Genomic DNA, 17,885 nt, shown 5'->3' on the forward strand with positions numbered 1-17,885 from the left:
AATTGGAAAAGGTGAGAGTAAGACTTGGCCAGTGGTCAAATAAAAGTTTAACACATATAGGTAAAGTGCTTGTAATTAAAATTGAAGTTTTGTCTGTTCTGAGTTATTTGGCAGCAGTGTATCCGATACCTTTGAGATTAAATAGATATTTGATAAGAGAGACCTTTTGGTTCATTTGGGGAAAAAAATACGAATATGTAAAAAGGACTGACATGTTTAGACCTATTGGGAAAGGGGGAAGGGGAGTTCCAAACTTGCCTATGAAGATTAACTGTGTTTTTGTGGCCTCTTTGTGTGTTGCTCTTAAAGAGCCTTTTGTTCATGTATCTCAATACTTTGTGAGGTTTTGGTTAGCAGGGAAATTAAGAGGACTGTCTAAATGGGACAATAAGACACCCCACGGAGAAGACTTACCTTGGCACTACCGGCATGCCACGGTGTGGATCCAGCGGCATGCAAGTGGAGTGGAGGCTGCATTGTTACTCAGCCACAGAGTGCTGTACGAAGAAGTTGCAACAAAGGGCGGAGTGGAGCTGGTTGGTGGATTGCCGGATGAAGTATGGGGTCAAATACAACCCAAGGAATTGAGCCACGAATTGATGGATCTGAACTGGCTCATAGCCTGGAAGCGGCTCCCAGTGCGTGACGTTTTATATAGGCACAAGTTGACCTTGCAGAAAGAATGTCCTAGAGCGTTATGTAAGCAACAGGAGACAATAAACCATGTATTTTGGGAATGTGGGTATGCAAGAAGGATGTGGGGGATGTGTAATGGAGTGTTTGAGAAATTGGTACCGAGATTTGTAATTACTCTGCAAATGATATTGTATGGAATAAAGAAGGGTACTTATTCACGTGGGGTTGGTTTAATGTTATGGATATTAATAAGTATGGTGAAAATGGAGTTATGGAGAGCACGGAATAAGTTGGCCAAAAATGGAGTACATACAAGTGAGGTGGGTTTGTATAACAGTTTCTTGTACAGAATTAGAAATGAGTTAACATTGGATGTAAGGAAAAGGGGATACCATGCTGCAAAAGAAAGATGGAAAGGTTTGTTTGTTTACTATAAGGATTGATTTGAGAGTTATAATTGCTGAAGGGGTGGGATTGTGAGGGAATGATGGAAGTGTATAATGATGAGTTTTGTTTTTGTGTTATGTTTCTTTTTGTGTAGCAGTGTCGTTGATAAGTGGAAAGGGAATTATTGTTTGGGAATGCTCAATGGATATATTGGGTTCGTATATTGTTTGGGGTTGTGTTATAAGGTTGACTGTTTATGGGCTATGTATTTTGGTTGTCTGTAATTTGTGATTTGTTTATGTTTATATTTGAAAGTTTGCTTTTTGTAATAATAAAAAAAAAAAAAAAAAAAAAAATCTGTTCTTATCAGTTTAATATCTGATACGTCCCCCATCGGGGGACCACATATTAAACGGATTTTTGGAACAGGGAGCTGGATCAGGAGCTTGCTCCGTCCTCTCCACGCATCGGCCCGGTATTGCAGCGCCTCCGGGAGCGGTGCACCACCTTCTCTCAGCGGTGAAAAGACAGACGTAGCTAGCAAGCAAGCAAGCAAGCAAGCAAGCGAGGTGGACTGGAGCTCCTTCTTCTCGGGTCTCGTCTCTCGTCCATCTGTGTGTCTCTCTCTCCCCCTCCCCCTCCCCGTCTCCGTTCCCGTGCTCCCTCTGTGCACTTTCCCGCGTCTCGACTCTCTGGGCAAGCAGGCCGGCCCCCTTTTCGGCTCCCGTGCGTTTTCCCTCCAAAAAACTTAGTTTTTTCAGCCTTTTCCCAGGGAGGCAGGCGTGGCTTTTGTGTGTGTGTGTGTGTGTATGTGTGTGTGTGTGTGTGTGTGTGTGTCCCCGTCCTCGCAGGCGGGCCCCTTTCGACAGCCGGGCGGTTTCCCTCCAAAAAACTTAGTATATACACCTTTTCTTCCTTTTTTTCCGGCAGGCGGGCAGGCGCGCGCGTCTGTGTGTGTGTGTGTCCCCGTCCCTCCCGAGAGAGCGCTGCCCCTTGCCTCTGCCCGCAGGTGCCGACGGTCCGCTTTCGCTTGCAGCTCGCTCGGCACAGCTGCTGCTGGTGGGAGGGGCCTAAGCTAAGGAGGCCGGCCGGCTGGCGCCCCCCTGCGGCTGCGGTCGTTGTCGGGCCGTTGACAGGAGATCCAAGAGCAGGGCCCCCGCCCGGGACTGGCGGGCAGGCAGGCGAGCAAGCAGGCAGGCAAGAGAGGGGGAGAGCGGAGTCCGGGCGGCCGGCAGCCGCGTGCGGACCGGGCTCCCGAGGCGTCGGCCTGCGCCGCTGCGCGCCAGCCGGACGCCCGCGCGCCCGCCCAAGGCCGGCGTCGGGCATCGCTTCTCGGCCTTTTGGCTAAGATCAAGTGTAGTATCTGTTCTTATCAGTTTAATATCTGATACGTCCCCCATCGGGGGACCACATATTAAACGGATTTTTGGAACAGGGAGCTGGATCAGGAGCTTGCTCCGTCCTCTCCACGCATCGGCCCGGTATTGCAGCGCCTCCGGGAGCGGTGCACCACCTTCTCTCAGCGGTGAAAAGACAGACGTAGCTAGCAAGCAAGCAAGCAAGCAAGCAAGCGAGGTGGACTGGAGCTCCTTCTTCTCGGGTCTCGTCTCTCGTCCATCTGTGTGTCTCTCTCTCCCCCTCCCCCTCCCCGTCTCCGTTCCCGTGCTCCCTCTGTGCACTTTCCCGCGTCTCGACTCTCTGGGCAAGCAGGCCGGCCCCCTTTTCGGCTCCCGTGCGTTTTCCCTCCAAAAAACTTAGTTTTTTCAGCCTTTTCCCAGGGAGGCAGGCGTGGCTTTTGTGTGTGTGTGTGTGTGTGTGTGTGTATGTGTGTGTGTGTGTGTGTGTGTCCCCGTCCTCGCAGGCGGGCCCCTTTCGACAGCCGGGCGGTTTCCCTCCAAAAAACTTAGTATATACACCTTTTCTTCCTTTTTTTCCGGCAGGCGGGCAGGCGCGCGCGTCTGTGTGTGTGTGTGTCCCCGTCCCTCCCGAGAGAGCGCTGCCCCTTGCCTCTGCCCGCAGGTGCCGACGGTCCGCTTTCGCTTGCAGCTCGCTCGGCACAGCTGCTGCTGGTGGGAGGGGCCTAAGCTAAGGAGGCCGGCCGGCTGGCGCCCCCCTGCGGCTGCGGTCGTTGTCGGGCCGTTGACAGGAGATCCAAGAGCAGGGCCCCCGCCCGGGACTGGCGGGCAGGCAGGCGAGCAAGCAGGCAGGCAAGAGAGGGGGAGAGCGGAGTCCGGGCGGCCGGCAGCCGCGTGCGGACCGGGCTCCCGAGGCGTCGGCCTGCGCCGCTGCGCGCCAGCCGGACGCCCGCGCGCCCGCCCAAGGCCGGCGTCGGGCATCGCTTCTCGGCCTTTTGGCTAAGATCAAGTGTAGTATCTGTTCTTATCAGTTTAATATCTGATACGTCCCCCATCGGGGGACCACATATTAAACGGATTTTTGGAACAGGGAGCTGGATCAGGAGCTTGCTCCGTCCTCTCCACGCATCGGCCCGGTATTGCAGCGCCTCCGGGAGCGGTGCACCACCTTCTCTCAGCGGTGAAAAGACAGACGTAGCTAGCAAGCAAGCAAGCAAGCAAGCAAGCGAGGTGGACTGGAGCTCCTTCTTCTCGGGTCTCGTCTCTCGTCCATCTGTGTGTCTCTCTCTCCCCCTCCCCCTCCCCGTCTCCGTTCCCGTGCTCCCTCTGTGCACTTTCCCGCGTCTCGACTCTCTGGGCAAGCAGGCCGGCCCCCTTTTCGGCTCCCGTGCGTTTTCCCTCCAAAAAACTTAGTTTTTTCAGCCTTTTCCCAGGGAGGCAGGCGTGGCTTTTGTGTGTGTGTGTGTGTGTGTGTGTATGTGTGTGTGTGTGTGTGTGTGTGTCCCCGTCCTCGCAGGCGGGCCCCTTTCGACAGCCGGGCGGTTTCCCTCCAAAAAACTTAGTATATACACCTTTTCTTCCTTTTTTTCCGGCAGGCGGGCAGGCGCGCGCGTCTGTGTGTGTGTGTGTCCCCGTCCCTCCCGAGAGAGCGCTGCCCCTTGCCTCTGCCCGCAGGTGCCGACGGTCCGCTTTCGCTTGCAGCTCGCTCGGCACAGCTGCTGCTGGTGGGAGGGGCCTAAGCTAAGGAGGCCGGCCGGCTGGCGCCCCCCTGCGGCTGCGGTCGTTGTCGGGCCGTTGACAGGAGATCCAAGAGCAGGGCCCCCGCCCGGGACTGGCGGGCAGGCAGGCGAGCAAGCAGGCAGGCAAGAGAGGGGGAGAGCGGAGTCCGGGCGGCCGGCAGCCGCGTGCGGACCGGGCTCCCGAGGCGTCGGCCTGCGCCGCTGCGCGCCAGCCGGACGCCCGCGCGCCCGCCCAAGGCCGGCGTCGGGCATCGCTTCTCGGCCTTTTGGCTAAGATCAAGTGTAGTATCTGTTCTTATCAGTTTAATATCTGATACGTCCCCCATCGGGGGACCACATATTAAACGGATTTTTGGAACAGGGAGCTGGATCAGGAGCTTGCTCCGTCCTCTCCACGCATCGGCCCGGTATTGCAGCGCCTCCGGGAGCGGTGCACCACCTTCTCTCAGCGGTGAAAAGACAGACGTAGCTAGCAAGCAAGCAAGCAAGCAAGCAAGCGAGGTGGACTGGAGCTCCTTCTTCTCGGGTCTCGTCTCTCGTCCATCTGTGTGTCTCTCTCTCCCCCTCCCCCTCCCCGTCTCCGTTCCCGTGCTCCCTCTGTGCACTTTCCCGCGTCTCGACTCTCTGGGCAAGCAGGCCGGCCCCCTTTTCGGCTCCCGTGCGTTTTCCCTCCAAAAAACTTAGTTTTTTCAGCCTTTTCCCAGGGAGGCAGGCGTGGCTTTTGTGTGTGTGTGTGTGTGTGTGTGTATGTGTGTGTGTGTGTGTGTGTGTCCCCGTCCTCGCAGGCGGGCCCCTTTCGACAGCCGGGCGGTTTCCCTCCAAAAAACTTAGTATATACACCTTTTCTTCCTTTTTTTCCGGCAGGCGGGCAGGCGCGCGCGTCTGTGTGTGTGTGTGTCCCCGTCCCTCCCGAGAGAGCGCTGCCCCTTGCCTCTGCCCGCAGGTGCCGACGGTCCGCTTTCGCTTGCAGCTCGCTCGGCACAGCTGCTGCTGGTGGGAGGGGCCTAAGCTAAGGAGGCCGGCCGGCTGGCGCCCCCCTGCGGCTGCGGTCGTTGTCGGGCCGTTGACAGGAGATCCAAGAGCAGGGCCCCCGCCCGGGACTGGCGGGCAGGCAGGCGAGCAAGCAGGCAGGCAAGAGAGGGGGAGAGCGGAGTCCGGGCGGCCGGCAGCCGCGTGCGGACCGGGCTCCCGAGGCGTCGGCCTGCGCCGCTGCGCGCCAGCCGGACGCCCGCGCGCCCGCCCAAGGCCGGCGTCGGGCATCGCTTCTCGGCCTTTTGGCTAAGATCAAGTGTAGTATCTGTTCTTATCAGTTTAATATCTGATACGTCCCCCATCGGGGGACCACATATTAAACGGATTTTTGGAACAGGGAGCTGGATCAGGAGCTTGCTCCGTCCTCTCCACGCATCGGCCCGGTATTGCAGCGCCTCCGGGAGCGGTGCACCACCTTCTCTCAGCGGTGAAAAGACAGACGTAGCTAGCAAGCAAGCAAGCAAGCAAGCAAGCGAGGTGGACTGGAGCTCCTTCTTCTCGGGTCTCGTCTCTCGTCCATCTGTGTGTCTCTCTCTCCCCCTCCCCCTCCCCGTCTCCGTTCCCGTGCTCCCTCTGTGCACTTTCCCGCGTCTCGACTCTCTGGGCAAGCAGGCCGGCCCCCTTTTCGGCTCCCGTGCGTTTTCCCTCCAAAAAACTTAGTTTTTTCAGCCTTTTCCCAGGGAGGCAGGCGTGGCTTTTGTGTGTGTGTGTGTGTGTGTGTGTATGTGTGTGTGTGTGTGTGTGTGTCCCCGTCCTCGCAGGCGGGCCCCTTTCGACAGCCGGGCGGTTTCCCTCCAAAAAACTTAGTATATACACCTTTTCTTCCTTTTTTTCCGGCAGGCGGGCAGGCGCGCGCGTCTGTGTGTGTGTGTGTCCCCGTCCCTCCCGAGAGAGCGCTGCCCCTTGCCTCTGCCCGCAGGTGCCGACGGTCCGCTTTCGCTTGCAGCTCGCTCGGCACAGCTGCTGCTGGTGGGAGGGGCCTAAGCTAAGGAGGCCGGCCGGCTGGCGCCCCCCTGCGGCTGCGGTCGTTGTCGGGCCGTTGACAGGAGATCCAAGAGCAGGGCCCCCGCCCGGGACTGGCGGGCAGGCAGGCGAGCAAGCAGGCAGGCAAGAGAGGGGGAGAGCGGAGTCCGGGCGGCCGGCAGCCGCGTGCGGACCGGGCTCCCGAGGCGTCGGCCTGCGCCGCTGCGCGCCAGCCGGACGCCCGCGCGCCCGCCCAAGGCCGGCGTCGGGCATCGCTTCTCGGCCTTTTGGCTAAGATCAAGTGTAGTATCTGTTCTTATCAGTTTAATATCTGATACGTCCCCCATCGGGGGACCACATATTAAACGGATTTTTGGAACAGGGAGCTGGATCAGGAGCTTGCTCCGTCCTCTCCACGCATCGGCCCGGTATTGCAGCGCCTCCGGGAGCGGTGCACCACCTTCTCTCAGCGGTGAAAAGACAGACGTAGCTAGCAAGCAAGCAAGCAAGCAAGCAAGCGAGGTGGACTGGAGCTCCTTCTTCTCGGGTCTCGTCTCTCGTCCATCTGTGTGTCTCTCTCTCCCCCTCCCCCTCCCCGTCTCCGTTCCCGTGCTCCCTCTGTGCACTTTCCCGCGTCTCGACTCTCTGGGCAAGCAGGCCGGCCCCCTTTTCGGCTCCCGTGCGTTTTCCCTCCAAAAAACTTAGTTTTTTCAGCCTTTTCCCAGGGAGGCAGGCGTGGCTTTTGTGTGTGTGTGTGTGTGTGTGTGTATGTGTGTGTGTGTGTGTGTGTGTCCCCGTCCTCGCAGGCGGGCCCCTTTCGACAGCCGGGCGGTTTCCCTCCAAAAAACTTAGTATATACACCTTTTCTTCCTTTTTTTCCGGCAGGCGGGCAGGCGCGCGCGTCTGTGTGTGTGTGTGTCCCCGTCCCTCCCGAGAGAGCGCTGCCCCTTGCCTCTGCCCGCAGGTGCCGACGGTCCGCTTTCGCTTGCAGCTCGCTCGGCACAGCTGCTGCTGGTGGGAGGGGCCTAAGCTAAGGAGGCCGGCCGGCTGGCGCCCCCCTGCGGCTGCGGTCGTTGTCGGGCCGTTGACAGGAGATCCAAGAGCAGGGCCCCCGCCCGGGACTGGCGGGCAGGCAGGCGAGCAAGCAGGCAGGCAAGAGAGGGGGAGAGCGGAGTCCGGGCGGCCGGCAGCCGCGTGCGGACCGGGCTCCCGAGGCGTCGGCCTGCGCCGCTGCGCGCCAGCCGGACGCCCGCGCGCCCGCCCAAGGCCGGCGTCGGGCATCGCTTCTCGGCCTTTTGGCTAAGATCAAGTGTAGTATCTGTTCTTATCAGTTTAATATCTGATACGTCCCCCATCGGGGGACCACATATTAAACGGATTTTTGGAACAGGGAGCTGGATCAGGAGCTTGCTCCGTCCTCTCCACGCATCGGCCCGGTATTGCAGCGCCTCCGGGAGCGGTGCACCACCTTCTCTCAGCGGTGAAAAGACAGACGTAGCTAGCAAGCAAGCAAGCAAGCAAGCAAGCGAGGTGGACTGGAGCTCCTTCTTCTCGGGTCTCGTCTCTCGTCCATCTGTGTGTCTCTCTCTCCCCCTCCCCCTCCCCGTCTCCGTTCCCGTGCTCCCTCTGTGCACTTTCCCGCGTCTCGACTCTCTGGGCAAGCAGGCCGGCCCCCTTTTCGGCTCCCGTGCGTTTTCCCTCCAAAAAACTTAGTTTTTTCAGCCTTTTCCCAGGGAGGCAGGCGTGGCTTGTGTGTGTGTGTGTGTGTGTGTATGTGTGTGTGTGTGTGTGTGTGTGTGTCCCCGTCCTCGCAGGCGGGCCCCTTTCGACAGCCGGGCGGTTTCCCTCCAAAAAACTTAGTATATACACCTTTTCTTCCTTTTTTTCCGGCAGGCGGGCAGGCGCGCGCGTCTGTGTGTGTGTGTGTCCCCGTCCCTCCCGAGAGAGCGCTGCCCCTTGCCTCTGCCCGCAGGTGCCGACGGTCCGCTTTCGCTTGCAGCTCGCTCGGCACAGCTGCTGCTGGTGGGAGGGGCCTAAGCTAAGGAGGCCGGCCGGCTGGCGCCCCCCTGCGGCTGCGGTCGTTGTCGGGCCGTTGACAGGAGATCCAAGAGCAGGGCCCCCGCCCGGGACTGGCGGGCAGGCAGGCGAGCAAGCAGGCAGGCAAGAGAGGGGGAGAGCGGAGTCCGGGCGGCCGGCAGCCGCGTGCGGACCGGGCTCCCGAGGCGTCGGCCTGCGCCGCTGCGCGCCAGCCGGACGCCCGCGCGCCCGCCCAAGGCCGGCGTCGGGCATCGCTTCTCGGCCTTTTGGCTAAGATCAAGTGTAGTATCTGTTCTTATCAGTTTAATATCTGATACGTCCCCCATCGGGGGACCACATATTAAACGGATTTTTGGAACAGGGAGCTGGATCAGGAGCTTGCTCCGTCCTCTCCACGCATCGGCCCGGTATTGCAGCGCCTCCGGGAGCGGTGCACCACCTTCTCTCAGCGGTGAAAAGACAGACGTAGCTAGCAAGCAAGCAAGCAAGCAAGCAAGCGAGGTGGACTGGAGCTCCTTCTTCTCGGGTCTCGTCTCTCGTCCATCTGTGTGTCTCTCTCTCCCCCTCCCCCTCCCCGTCTCCGTTCCCGTGCTCCCTCTGTGCACTTTCCCGCGTCTCGACTCTCTGGGCAAGCAGGCCGGCCCCCTTTTCGGCTCCCGTGCGTTTTCCCTCCAAAAAACTTAGTTTTTTCAGCCTTTTCCCAGGGAGGCAGGCGTGGCTTTTGTGTGTGTGTGTGTGTGTGTGTGTGTATGTGTGTGTGTGTGTGTGTGTCCCCGTCCTCGCAGGCGGGCCCCTTTCGACAGCCGGGCGGTTTCCCTCCAAAAAACTTAGTATATACACCTTTTCTTCCTTTTTTTCCGGCAGGCGGGCAGGCGCGCGCGTCTGTGTGTGTGTGTGTCCCCGTCCCTCCCGAGAGAGCGCTGCCCCTTGCCTCTGCCCGCAGGTGCCGACGGTCCGCTTTCGCTTGCAGCTCGCTCGGCACAGCTGCTGCTGGTGGGAGGGGCCTAAGCTAAGGAGGCCGGCCGGCTGGCGCCCCCCTGCGGCTGCGGTCGTTGTCGGGCCGTTGACAGGAGATCCAAGAGCAGGGCCCCCGCCCGGGACTGGCGGGCAGGCAGGCGAGCAAGCAGGCAGGCAAGAGAGGGGGAGAGCGGAGTCCGGGCGGCCGGCAGCCGCGTGCGGACCGGGCTCCCGAGGCGTCGGCCTGCGCCGCTGCGCGCCAGCCGGACGCCCGCGCGCCCGCCCAAGGCCGGCGTCGGGCATCGCTTCTCGGCCTTTTGGCTAAGATCAAGTGTAGTATCTGTTCTTATCAGTTTAATATCTGATACGTCCCCCATCGGGGGACCACATATTAAACGGATTTTTGGAACAGGGAGCTGGATCAGGAGCTTGCTCCGTCCTCTCCACGCATCGGCCCGGTATTGCAGCGCCTCCGGGAGCGGTGCACCACCTTCTCTCAGCGGTGAAAAGACAGACGTAGCTAGCAAGCAAGCAAGCAAGCAAGCAAGCGAGGTGGACTGGAGCTCCTTCTTCTCGGGTCTCGTCTCTCGTCCATCTGTGTGTCTCTCTCTCCCCCTCCCCCTCCCCGTCTCCGTTCCCGTGCTCCCTCTGTGCACTTTCCCGCGTCTCGACTCTCTGGGCAAGCAGGCCGGCCCCCTTTTCGGCTCCCGTGCGTTTTCCCTCCAAAAAACTTAGTTTTTTCAGCCTTTTCCCAGGGAGGCAGGCGTGGCTTTTGTGTGTGTGTGTGTGTGTGTGTATGTGTGTGTGTGTGTGTGTGTGTGTCCCCGTCCTCGCAGGCGGGCCCCTTTCGACAGCCGGGCGGTTTCCCTCCAAAAAACTTAGTATATACACCTTTTCTTCCTTTTTTTCCGGCAGGCGGGCAGGCGCGCGCGTCTGTGTGTGTGTGTGTCCCCGTCCCTCCCGAGAGAGCGCTGCCCCTTGCCTCTGCCCGCAGGTGCCGACGGTCCGCTTTCGCTTGCAGCTCGCTCGGCACAGCTGCTGCTGGTGGGAGGGGCCTAAGCTAAGGAGGCCGGCCGGCTGGCGCCCCCCTGCGGCTGCGGTCGTTGTCGGGCCGTTGACAGGAGATCCAAGAGCAGGGCCCCCGCCCGGGACTGGCGGGCAGGCAGGCGAGCAAGCAGGCAGGCAAGAGAGGGGGAGAGCGGAGTCCGGGCGGCCGGCAGCCGCGTGCGGACCGGGCTCCCGAGGCGTCGGCCTGCGCCGCTGCGCGCCAGCCGGACGCCCGCGCGCCCGCCCAAGGCCGGCGTCGGGCATCGCTTCTCGGCCTTTTGGCTAAGATCAAGTGTAGTATCTGTTCTTATCAGTTTAATATCTGATACGTCCCCCATCGGGGGACCACATATTAAACGGATTTTTGGAACAGGGAGCTGGATCAGGAGCTTGCTCCGTCCTCTCCACGCATCGGCCCGGTATTGCAGCGCCTCCGGGAGCGGTGCACCACCTTCTCTCAGCGGTGAAAAGACAGACGTAGCTAGCAAGCAAGCAAGCAAGCAAGCAAGCGAGGTGGACTGGAGCTCCTTCTTCTCGGGTCTCGTCTCTCGTCCATCTGTGTGTCTCTCTCTCCCCCTCCCCCTCCCCGTCTCCGTTCCCGTGCTCCCTCTGTGCACTTTCCCGCGTCTCGACTCTCTGGGCAAGCAGGCCGGCCCCCTTTTCGGCTCCCGTGCGTTTTCCCTCCAAAAAACTTAGTTTTTTCAGCCTTTTCCCAGGGAGGCAGGCGTGGCTTTGTGTGTGTGTGTGTGTGTGTGTGTATGTGTGTGTGTGTGTGTGTGTGTCCCCGTCCTCGCAGGCGGGCCCCTTTCGACAGCCGGGCGGTTTCCCTCCAAAAAACTTAGTATATACACCTTTTCTTCCTTTTTTTCCGGCAGGCGGGCAGGCGCGCGCGTCTGTGTGTGTGTGTGTCCCCGTCCCTCCCGAGAGAGCGCTGCCCCTTGCCTCTGCCCGCAGGTGCCGACGGTCCGCTTTCGCTTGCAGCTCGCTCGGCACAGCTGCTGCTGGTGGGAGGGGCCTAAGCTAAGGAGGCCGGCCGGCTGGCGCCCCCCTGCGGCTGCGGTCGTTGTCGGGCCGTTGACAGGAGATCCAAGAGCAGGGCCCCCGCCCGGGACTGGCGGGCAGGCAGGCGAGCAAGCAGGCAGGCAAGAGAGGGGGAGAGCGGAGTCCGGGCGGCCGGCAGCCGCGTGCGGACCGGGCTCCCGAGGCGTCGGCCTGCGCCGCTGCGCGCCAGCCGGACGCCCGCGCGCCCGCCCAAGGCCGGCGTCGGGCATCGCTTCTCGGCCTTTTGGCTAAGATCAAGTGTAGTATCTGTTCTTATCAGTTTAATATCTGATACGTCCCCCATCGGGGGACCACATATTAAACGGATTTTTGGAACAGGGAGCTGGATCAGGAGCTTGCTCCGTCCTCTCCACGCATCGGCCCGGTATTGCAGCGCCTCCGGGAGCGGTGCACCACCTTCTCTCAGCGGTGAAAAGACAGACGTAGCTAGCAAGCAAGCAAGCAAGCAAGCAAGCGAGGTGGACTGGAGCTCCTTCTTCTCGGGTCTCGTCTCTCGTCCATCTGTGTGTCTCTCTCTCCCCCTCCCCCTCCCCGTCTCCGTTCCCGTGCTCCCTCTGTGCACTTTCCCGCGTCTCGACTCTCTGGGCAAGCAGGCCGGCCCCCTTTTCGGCTCCCGTGCGTTTTCCCTCCAAAAAACTTAGTTTTTTCAGCCTTTTCCCAGGGAGGCAGGCGTGGCTTTGTGTGTGTGTGTGTGTGTGTGTGTATGTGTGTGTGTGTGTGTGTGTGTCCCCGTCCTCGCAGGCGGGCCCCTTTCGACAGCCGGGCGGTTTCCCTCCAAAAAACTTAGTATATACACCTTTTCTTCCTTTTTTTCCGGCAGGCGGGCAGGCGCGCGCGTCTGTGTGTGTGTGTGTCCCCGTCCCTCCCGAGAGAGCGCTGCCCCTTGCCTCTGCCCGCAGGTGCCGACGGTCCGCTTTCGCTTGCAGCTCGCTCGGCACAGCTGCTGCTGGTGGGAGGGGCCTAAGCTAAGGAGGCCGGCCGGCTGGCGCCCCCCTGCGGCTGCGGTCGTTGTCGGGCCGTTGACAGGAGATCCAAGAGCAGGGCCCCCGCCCGGGACTGGCGGGCAGGCAGGCGAGCAAGCAGGCAGGCAAGAGAGGGGGAGAGCGGAGTCCGGGCGGCCGGCAGCCGCGTGCGGACCGGGCTCCCGAGGCGTCGGCCTGCGCCGCTGCGCGCCAGCCGGACGCCCGCGCGCCCGCCCAAGGCCGGCGTCGGGCATCGCTTCTCGGCCTTTTGGCTAAGATCAAGTGTAGTATCTGTTCTTATCAGTTTAATATCTGATACGTCCCCCATCGGGGGACCACATATTAAACGGATTTTTGGAACAGGGAGCTGGATCAGGAGCTTGCTCCGTCCTCTCCACGCATCGGCCCGGTATTGCAGCGCCTCCGGGAGCGGTGCACCACCTTCTCTCAGCGGTGAAAAGACAGACGTAGCTAGCAAGCAAGCAAGCAAGCAAGCAAGCGAGGTGGACTGGAGCTCCTTCTTCTCGGGTCTCGTCTCTCGTCCATCTGTGTGTCTCTCTCTCCCCCTCCCCCTCCCCGTCTCCGTTCCCGTGCTCCCTCTGTGCACTTTCCCGCGTCTCGACTCTCTGGGCAAGCAGGCCGGCCCCCTTTTCGGCTCCCGTGCGTTTTCCCTCCAAAAAACTTAGTTTTTTCAGCCTTTTCCCAGGGAGGCAGGCGTGGCTTTTGTGTGTGTGTGTGTGTGTGTGTGTATGTGTGTGTGTGTGTGTGTGTGTCCCCGTCCTCGCAGGCGGGCCCCTTTCGACAGCCGGGCGGTTTCCCTCCAAAAAACTTAGTATATACACCTTTTCTTCCTTTTTTTCCGGCAGGCGGGCAGGCGCGCGCGTCTGTGTGTGTGTGTGTCCCCGTCCCTCCCGAGAGAGCGCTGCCCCTTGCCTCTGCCCGCAGGTGCCGACGGTCCGCTTTCGCTTGCAGCTCGCTCGGCACAGCTGCTGCTGGTGGGAGGGGCCTAAGCTAAGGAGGCCGGCCGGCTGGCGCCCCCCTGCGGCTGCGGTCGTTGTCGGGCCGTTGACAGGAGATCCAAGAGCAGGGCCCCCGCCCGGGACTGGCGGGCAGGCAGGCGAGCAAGCAGGCAGGCAAGAGAGGGGGAGAGCGGAGTCCGGGCGGCCGGCAGCCGCGTGCGGACCGGGCTCCCGAGGCGTCGGCCTGCGCCGCTGCGCGCCAGCCGGACGCCCGCGCGCCCGCCCAAGGCCGGCGTCGGGCATCGCTTCTCGGCCTTTTGGCTAAGATCAAGTGTAGTATCTGTTCTTATCAGTTTAATATCTGATACGTCCCCCATCGGGGGACCACATATTAAACGGATTTTTGGAACAGGGAGCTGGATCAGGAGCTTGCTCCGTCCTCTCCACGCATCGGCCCGGTATTGCAGCGCCTCCGGGAGCGGTGCACCACCTTCTCTCAGCGGTGAAAAGACAGACGTAGCTAGCAAGCAAGCAAGCAAGCAAGCAAGCGAGGTGGACTGGAGCTCCTTCTTCTCGGGTCTCGTCTCTCGTCCATCTGTGTGTCTCTCTCTCCCCCTCCCCCTCCCCGTCTCCGTTCCCGTGCTCCCTCTGTGCACTTTCCCGCGTCTCGACTCTCTGGGCAAGCAGGCCGGCCCCCTTTTCGGCTCCCGTGCGTTTTCCCTCCAAAAAACTTAGTTTTTTCAGCCTTTTCCCAGGGAGGCAGGCGTGGCTTTGTGTGTGTGTGTGTGTGTGTGTGTATGTGTGTGTGTGTGTGTGTGTGTCCCCGTCCTCGCAGGCGGGCCCCTTTCGACAGCCGGGCGGTTTCCCTCCAAAAAACTTAGTATATACACCTTTTCTTCCTTTTTTTCCGGCAGGCGGGCAGGCGCGCGCGTCTGTGTGTGTGTGTGTCCCCGTCCCTCCCGAGAGAGCGCTGCCCCTTGCCTCTGCCCGCAGGTGCCGACGGTCCGCTTTCGCTTGCAGCTCGCTCGGCACAGCTGCTGCTGGTGGGAGGGGCCTAAGCTAAGGAGGCCGGCCGGCTGGCGCCCCCCTGCGGCTGCGGTCGTTGTCGGGCCGTTGACAGGAGATCCAAGAGCAGGGCCCCCGCCCGGGACTGGCGGGCAGGCAGGCGAGCAAGCAGGCAGGCAAGAGAGGGGGAGAGCGGAGTCCGGGCGGCCGGCAGCCGCGTGCGGACCGGGCTCCCGAGGCGTCGGCCTGCGCCGCTGCGCGCCAGCCGGACGCCCGCGCGCCCGCCCAAGGCCGGCGTCGGGCATCGCTTCTCGGCCTTTTGGCTAAGATCAAGTGTAGTATCTGTTCTTATCAGTTTAATATCTGATACGTCCCCCATCGGGGGACCACATATTAAACGGATTTTTGGAACAGGGAGCTGGATCAGGAGCTTGCTCCGTCCTCTCCACGCATCGGCCCGGTATTGCAGCGCCTCCGGGAGCGGTGCACCACCTTCTCTCAGCGGTGAAAAGACAGACGTAGCTAGCAAGCAAGCAAGCAAGCAAGCAAGCGAGGTGGACTGGAGCTCCTTCTTCTCGGGTCTCGTCTCTCGTCCATCTGTGTGTCTCTCTCTCCCCCTCCCCCTCCCCGTCTCCGTTCCCGTGCTCCCTCTGTGCACTTTCCCGCGTCTCGACTCTCTGGGCAAGCAGGCCGGCCCCCTTTTCGGCTCCCGTGCGTTTTCCCTCCAAAAAACTTAGTTTTTTCAGCCTTTTCCCAGGGAGGCAGGCGTGGCTTTTGTGTGTGTGTGTGTGTGTGTGTATGTGTGTGTGTGTGTGTGTGTGTGTCCCCGTCCTCGCAGGCGGGCCCCTTTCGACAGCCGGGCGGTTTCCCTCCAAAAAACTTAGTATATACACCTTTTCTTCCTTTTTTTCCGGCAGGCGGGCAGGCGCGCGCGTCTGTGTGTGTGTGTGTCCCCGTCCCTCCCGAGAGAGCGCTGCCCCTTGCCTCTGCCCGCAGGTGCCGACGGTCCGCTTTCGCTTGCAGCTCGCTCGGCACAGCTGCTGCTGGTGGGAGGGGCCTAAGCTAAGGAGGCCGGCCGGCTGGCGCCCCCCTGCGGCTGCGGTCGTTGTCGGGCCGTTGACAGGAGATCCAAGAGCAGGGCCCCCGCCCGGGACTGGCGGGCAGGCAGGCGAGCAAGCAGGCAGGCAAGAGAGGGGGAGAGCGGAGTCCGGGCGGCCGGCAGCCGCGTGCGGACCGGGCTCCCGAGGCGTCGGCCTGCGCCGCTGCGCGCCAGCCGGACGCCCGCGCGCCCGCCCAAGGCCGGCGTCGGGCATCGCTTCTCGGCCTTTTGGCTAAGATCAAGTGTAGTATCTGTTCTTATCAGTTTAATATCTGATACGTCCCCCATCGGGGGACCACATATTAAACGGATTTTTGGAACAGGGAGCTGGATCAGGAGCTTGCTCCGTCCTCTCCACGCATCGGCCCGGTATTGCAGCGCCTCCGGGAGCGGTGCACCACCTTCTCTCAGCGGTGAAAAGACAGACGTAGCTAGCAAGCAAGCAAGCAAGCAAGCAAGCGAGGTGGACTGGAGCTCCTTCTTCTCGGGTCTCGTCTCTCGTCCATCTGTGTGTCTCTCTCTCCCCCTCCCCCTCCCCGTCTCCGTTCCCGTGCTCCCTCTGTGCACTTTCCCGCGTCTCGACTCTCTGGGCAAGCAGGCCGGCCCCCTTTTCGGCTCCCGTGCGTTTTCCCTCCAAAAAACTTAGTTTTTTCAGCCTTTTCCCAGGGAGGCAGGCGTGGCTTTTGTGTGTGTGTGTGTGTGTGTGTGTATGTGTGTGTGTGTGTGTGTGTGTCCCCGTCCTCGCAGGCGGGCCCCTTTCGACAGCCGGGCGGTTTCCCTCCAAAAAACTTAGTATATACACCTTTTCTTCCTTTTTTTCCGGCAGGCGGGCAGGCGCGCGCGTCTGTGTGTGTGTGTGTCCCCGTCCCTCCCGAGAGAGCGCTGCCCCTTGCCTCTGCCCGCAGGTGCCGACGGTCCGCTTTCGCTTGCAGCTCGCTCGGCACAGCTGCTGCTGGTGGGAGGGGCCTAAGCTAAGGAGGCCGGCCGGCTGGCGCCCCCCTGCGGCTGCGGTCGTTGTCGGGCCGTTGACAGGAGATCCAAGAGCAGGGCCCCCGCCCGGGACTGGCGGGCAGGCAGGCGAGCAAGCAGGCAGGCAAGAGAGGGGGAGAGCGGAGTCCGGGCGGCCGGCAGCCGCGTGCGGACCGGGCTCCCGAGGCGTCGGCCTGCGCCGCTGCGCGCCAGCCGGACGCCCGCGCGCCCGCCCAAGGCCGGCGTCGGGCATCGCTTCTCGGCCTTTTGGCTAAGATCAAGTGTAGTATCTGTTCTTATCAGTTTAATATCTGATACGTCCCCCATCGGGGGACCACATATTAAACGGATTTTTGGAACAGGGAGCTGGATCAGGAGCTTGCTCCGTCCTCTCCACGCATCGGCCCGGTATTGCAGCGCCTCCGGGAGCGGTGCACCACCTTCTCTCAGCGGTGAAAAGACAGACGTAGCTAGCAAGCAAGCAAGCAAGCAAGCAAGCGAGGTGGACTGGAGCTCCTTCTTCTCGGGTCTCGTCTCTCGTCCATCTGTGTGTCTCTCTCTCCCCCTCCCCCTCCCCGTCTCCGTTCCCGTGCTCCCTCTGTGCACTTTCCCGCGTCTCGACTCTCTGGGCAAGCAGGCCGGCCCCCTTTTCGGCTCCCGTGCGTTTTCCCTCCAAAAAACTTAGTTTTTTCAGCCTTTTCCCAGGGAGGCAGGCGTGGCTTGTGTGTGTGTGTGTGTGTGTGTGTGTATGTGTGTGTGTGTGTGTGTGTGTCCCCGTCCTCGCAGGCGGGCCCCTTTCGACAGCCGGGCGGTTTCCCTCCAAAAAACTTAGTATATACACCTTTTCTTCCTTTTTTTCCGGCAGGCGGGCAGGCGCGCGCGTCTGTGTGTGTGTGTGTCCCCGTCCCTCCCGAGAGAGCGCTGCCCCTTGCCTCTGCCCGCAGGTGCCGACGGTCCGCTTTCGCTTGCAGCTCGCTCGGCACAGCTGCTGCTGGTGGGAGGGGCCTAAGCTAAGGAGGCCGGCCGGCTGGCGCCCCCCTGCGGCTGCGGTCGTTGTCGGGCCGTTGACAGGAGATCCAAGAGCAGGGCCCCCGCCCGGGACTGGCGGGCAGGCAGGCGAGCAAGCAGGCAGGCAAGAGAGGGGGAGAGCGGAGTCCGGGCGGCCGGCAGCCGCGTGCGGACCGGGCTCCCGAGGCGTCGGCCTGCGCCGCTGCGCGCCAGCCGGACGCCCGCGCGCCCGCCCAAGGCCGGCGTCGGGCATCGCTTCTCGGCCTTTTGGCTAAGATCAAGTGTAGTATCTGTTCTTATCAGTTTAATATCTGATACGTCCCCCATCGGGGGACCACATATTAAACGGATTTTTGGAACAGGGAGCTGGATCAGGAGCTTGCTCCGTCCTCTCCACGCATCGGCCCGGTATTGCAGCGCCTCCGGGAGCGGTGCACCACCTTCTCTCAGCGGTGAAAAGACAGACGTAGCTAGCAAGCAAGCAAGCAAGCAAGCAAGCGAGGTGGACTGGAGCTCCTTCTTCTCGGGTCTCGTCTCTCGTCCATCTGTGTGTCTCTCTCTCCCCCTCCCCCTCCCCGTCTCCGTTCCCGTGCTCCCTCTGTGCACTTTCCCGCGTCTCGACTCTCTGGGCAAGCAGGCCGGCCCCCTTTTCGGCTCCCGTGCGTTTT

The 17,885-nt window shown here is 61.4% G+C and overlaps 17 non-coding genes across 17 annotated transcripts; all 17 read left to right on the top strand.

The window, feature by feature from the left end:
* The first annotated feature begins 1,338 nt into the window (after positions 1–1,338).
* On the top strand, positions 1,339–1,532 carry LOC138223411 (U2 spliceosomal RNA). The gene has a single exon (XR_011181851.1). It is a non-coding gene; the product is annotated as a U2 spliceosomal RNA (small nuclear RNA).
* An 815-nt stretch (positions 1,533–2,347) lies between these two features.
* Positions 2,348–2,538, top strand: LOC138223757 (U2 spliceosomal RNA). Its single transcript, XR_011182149.1, has one exon. It is a non-coding gene; the product is annotated as a U2 spliceosomal RNA (small nuclear RNA).
* An 819-nt stretch (positions 2,539–3,357) lies between these two features.
* LOC138223758 (U2 spliceosomal RNA) lies at positions 3,358–3,548 on the top strand. Its single transcript, XR_011182150.1, has one exon. It is a non-coding gene; the product is annotated as a U2 spliceosomal RNA (small nuclear RNA).
* Positions 3,549–4,367: 819 nt separating this feature from the next.
* On the top strand, positions 4,368–4,558 carry LOC138223759 (U2 spliceosomal RNA). Its single transcript, XR_011182151.1, has one exon. It is a non-coding gene; the product is annotated as a U2 spliceosomal RNA (small nuclear RNA).
* Positions 4,559–5,375: 817 nt separating this feature from the next.
* Positions 5,376–5,566, top strand: LOC138223760 (U2 spliceosomal RNA). Its single transcript, XR_011182152.1, has one exon. It is a non-coding gene; the product is annotated as a U2 spliceosomal RNA (small nuclear RNA).
* An 817-nt stretch (positions 5,567–6,383) lies between these two features.
* Positions 6,384–6,574, top strand: LOC138223761 (U2 spliceosomal RNA). The gene has a single exon (XR_011182153.1). It is a non-coding gene; the product is annotated as a U2 spliceosomal RNA (small nuclear RNA).
* An 817-nt stretch (positions 6,575–7,391) lies between these two features.
* Positions 7,392–7,582, top strand: LOC138223762 (U2 spliceosomal RNA). Its single transcript, XR_011182154.1, has one exon. It is a non-coding gene; the product is annotated as a U2 spliceosomal RNA (small nuclear RNA).
* Positions 7,583–8,399: 817 nt separating this feature from the next.
* Positions 8,400–8,590, top strand: LOC138223763 (U2 spliceosomal RNA). The gene has a single exon (XR_011182155.1). It is a non-coding gene; the product is annotated as a U2 spliceosomal RNA (small nuclear RNA).
* Positions 8,591–9,407: 817 nt separating this feature from the next.
* On the top strand, positions 9,408–9,598 carry LOC138223764 (U2 spliceosomal RNA). Its single transcript, XR_011182156.1, has one exon. It is a non-coding gene; the product is annotated as a U2 spliceosomal RNA (small nuclear RNA).
* An 817-nt stretch (positions 9,599–10,415) lies between these two features.
* Positions 10,416–10,606, top strand: LOC138223765 (U2 spliceosomal RNA). The gene has a single exon (XR_011182157.1). It is a non-coding gene; the product is annotated as a U2 spliceosomal RNA (small nuclear RNA).
* An 816-nt stretch (positions 10,607–11,422) lies between these two features.
* On the top strand, positions 11,423–11,613 carry LOC138223766 (U2 spliceosomal RNA). Its single transcript, XR_011182158.1, has one exon. It is a non-coding gene; the product is annotated as a U2 spliceosomal RNA (small nuclear RNA).
* Positions 11,614–12,429: 816 nt separating this feature from the next.
* LOC138223767 (U2 spliceosomal RNA) lies at positions 12,430–12,620 on the top strand. The gene has a single exon (XR_011182159.1). It is a non-coding gene; the product is annotated as a U2 spliceosomal RNA (small nuclear RNA).
* Positions 12,621–13,437: 817 nt separating this feature from the next.
* Positions 13,438–13,628, top strand: LOC138223768 (U2 spliceosomal RNA). The gene has a single exon (XR_011182160.1). It is a non-coding gene; the product is annotated as a U2 spliceosomal RNA (small nuclear RNA).
* Positions 13,629–14,444: 816 nt separating this feature from the next.
* Positions 14,445–14,635, top strand: LOC138223769 (U2 spliceosomal RNA). The gene has a single exon (XR_011182161.1). It is a non-coding gene; the product is annotated as a U2 spliceosomal RNA (small nuclear RNA).
* An 817-nt stretch (positions 14,636–15,452) lies between these two features.
* Positions 15,453–15,643, top strand: LOC138223770 (U2 spliceosomal RNA). The gene has a single exon (XR_011182162.1). It is a non-coding gene; the product is annotated as a U2 spliceosomal RNA (small nuclear RNA).
* An 817-nt stretch (positions 15,644–16,460) lies between these two features.
* LOC138223771 (U2 spliceosomal RNA) lies at positions 16,461–16,651 on the top strand. Its single transcript, XR_011182163.1, has one exon. It is a non-coding gene; the product is annotated as a U2 spliceosomal RNA (small nuclear RNA).
* An 817-nt stretch (positions 16,652–17,468) lies between these two features.
* Positions 17,469–17,659, top strand: LOC138223772 (U2 spliceosomal RNA). Its single transcript, XR_011182165.1, has one exon. It is a non-coding gene; the product is annotated as a U2 spliceosomal RNA (small nuclear RNA).
* Positions 17,660–17,885: the final 226 nt, after the last annotated feature.

Source organism: Lepisosteus oculatus, chromosome 16, assembly GCF_040954835.1.
Source record: "Lepisosteus oculatus isolate fLepOcu1 chromosome 16, fLepOcu1.hap2, whole genome shotgun sequence".
NCBI lineage: Eukaryota > Metazoa > Chordata > Actinopteri > Semionotiformes > Lepisosteidae > Lepisosteus > Lepisosteus oculatus.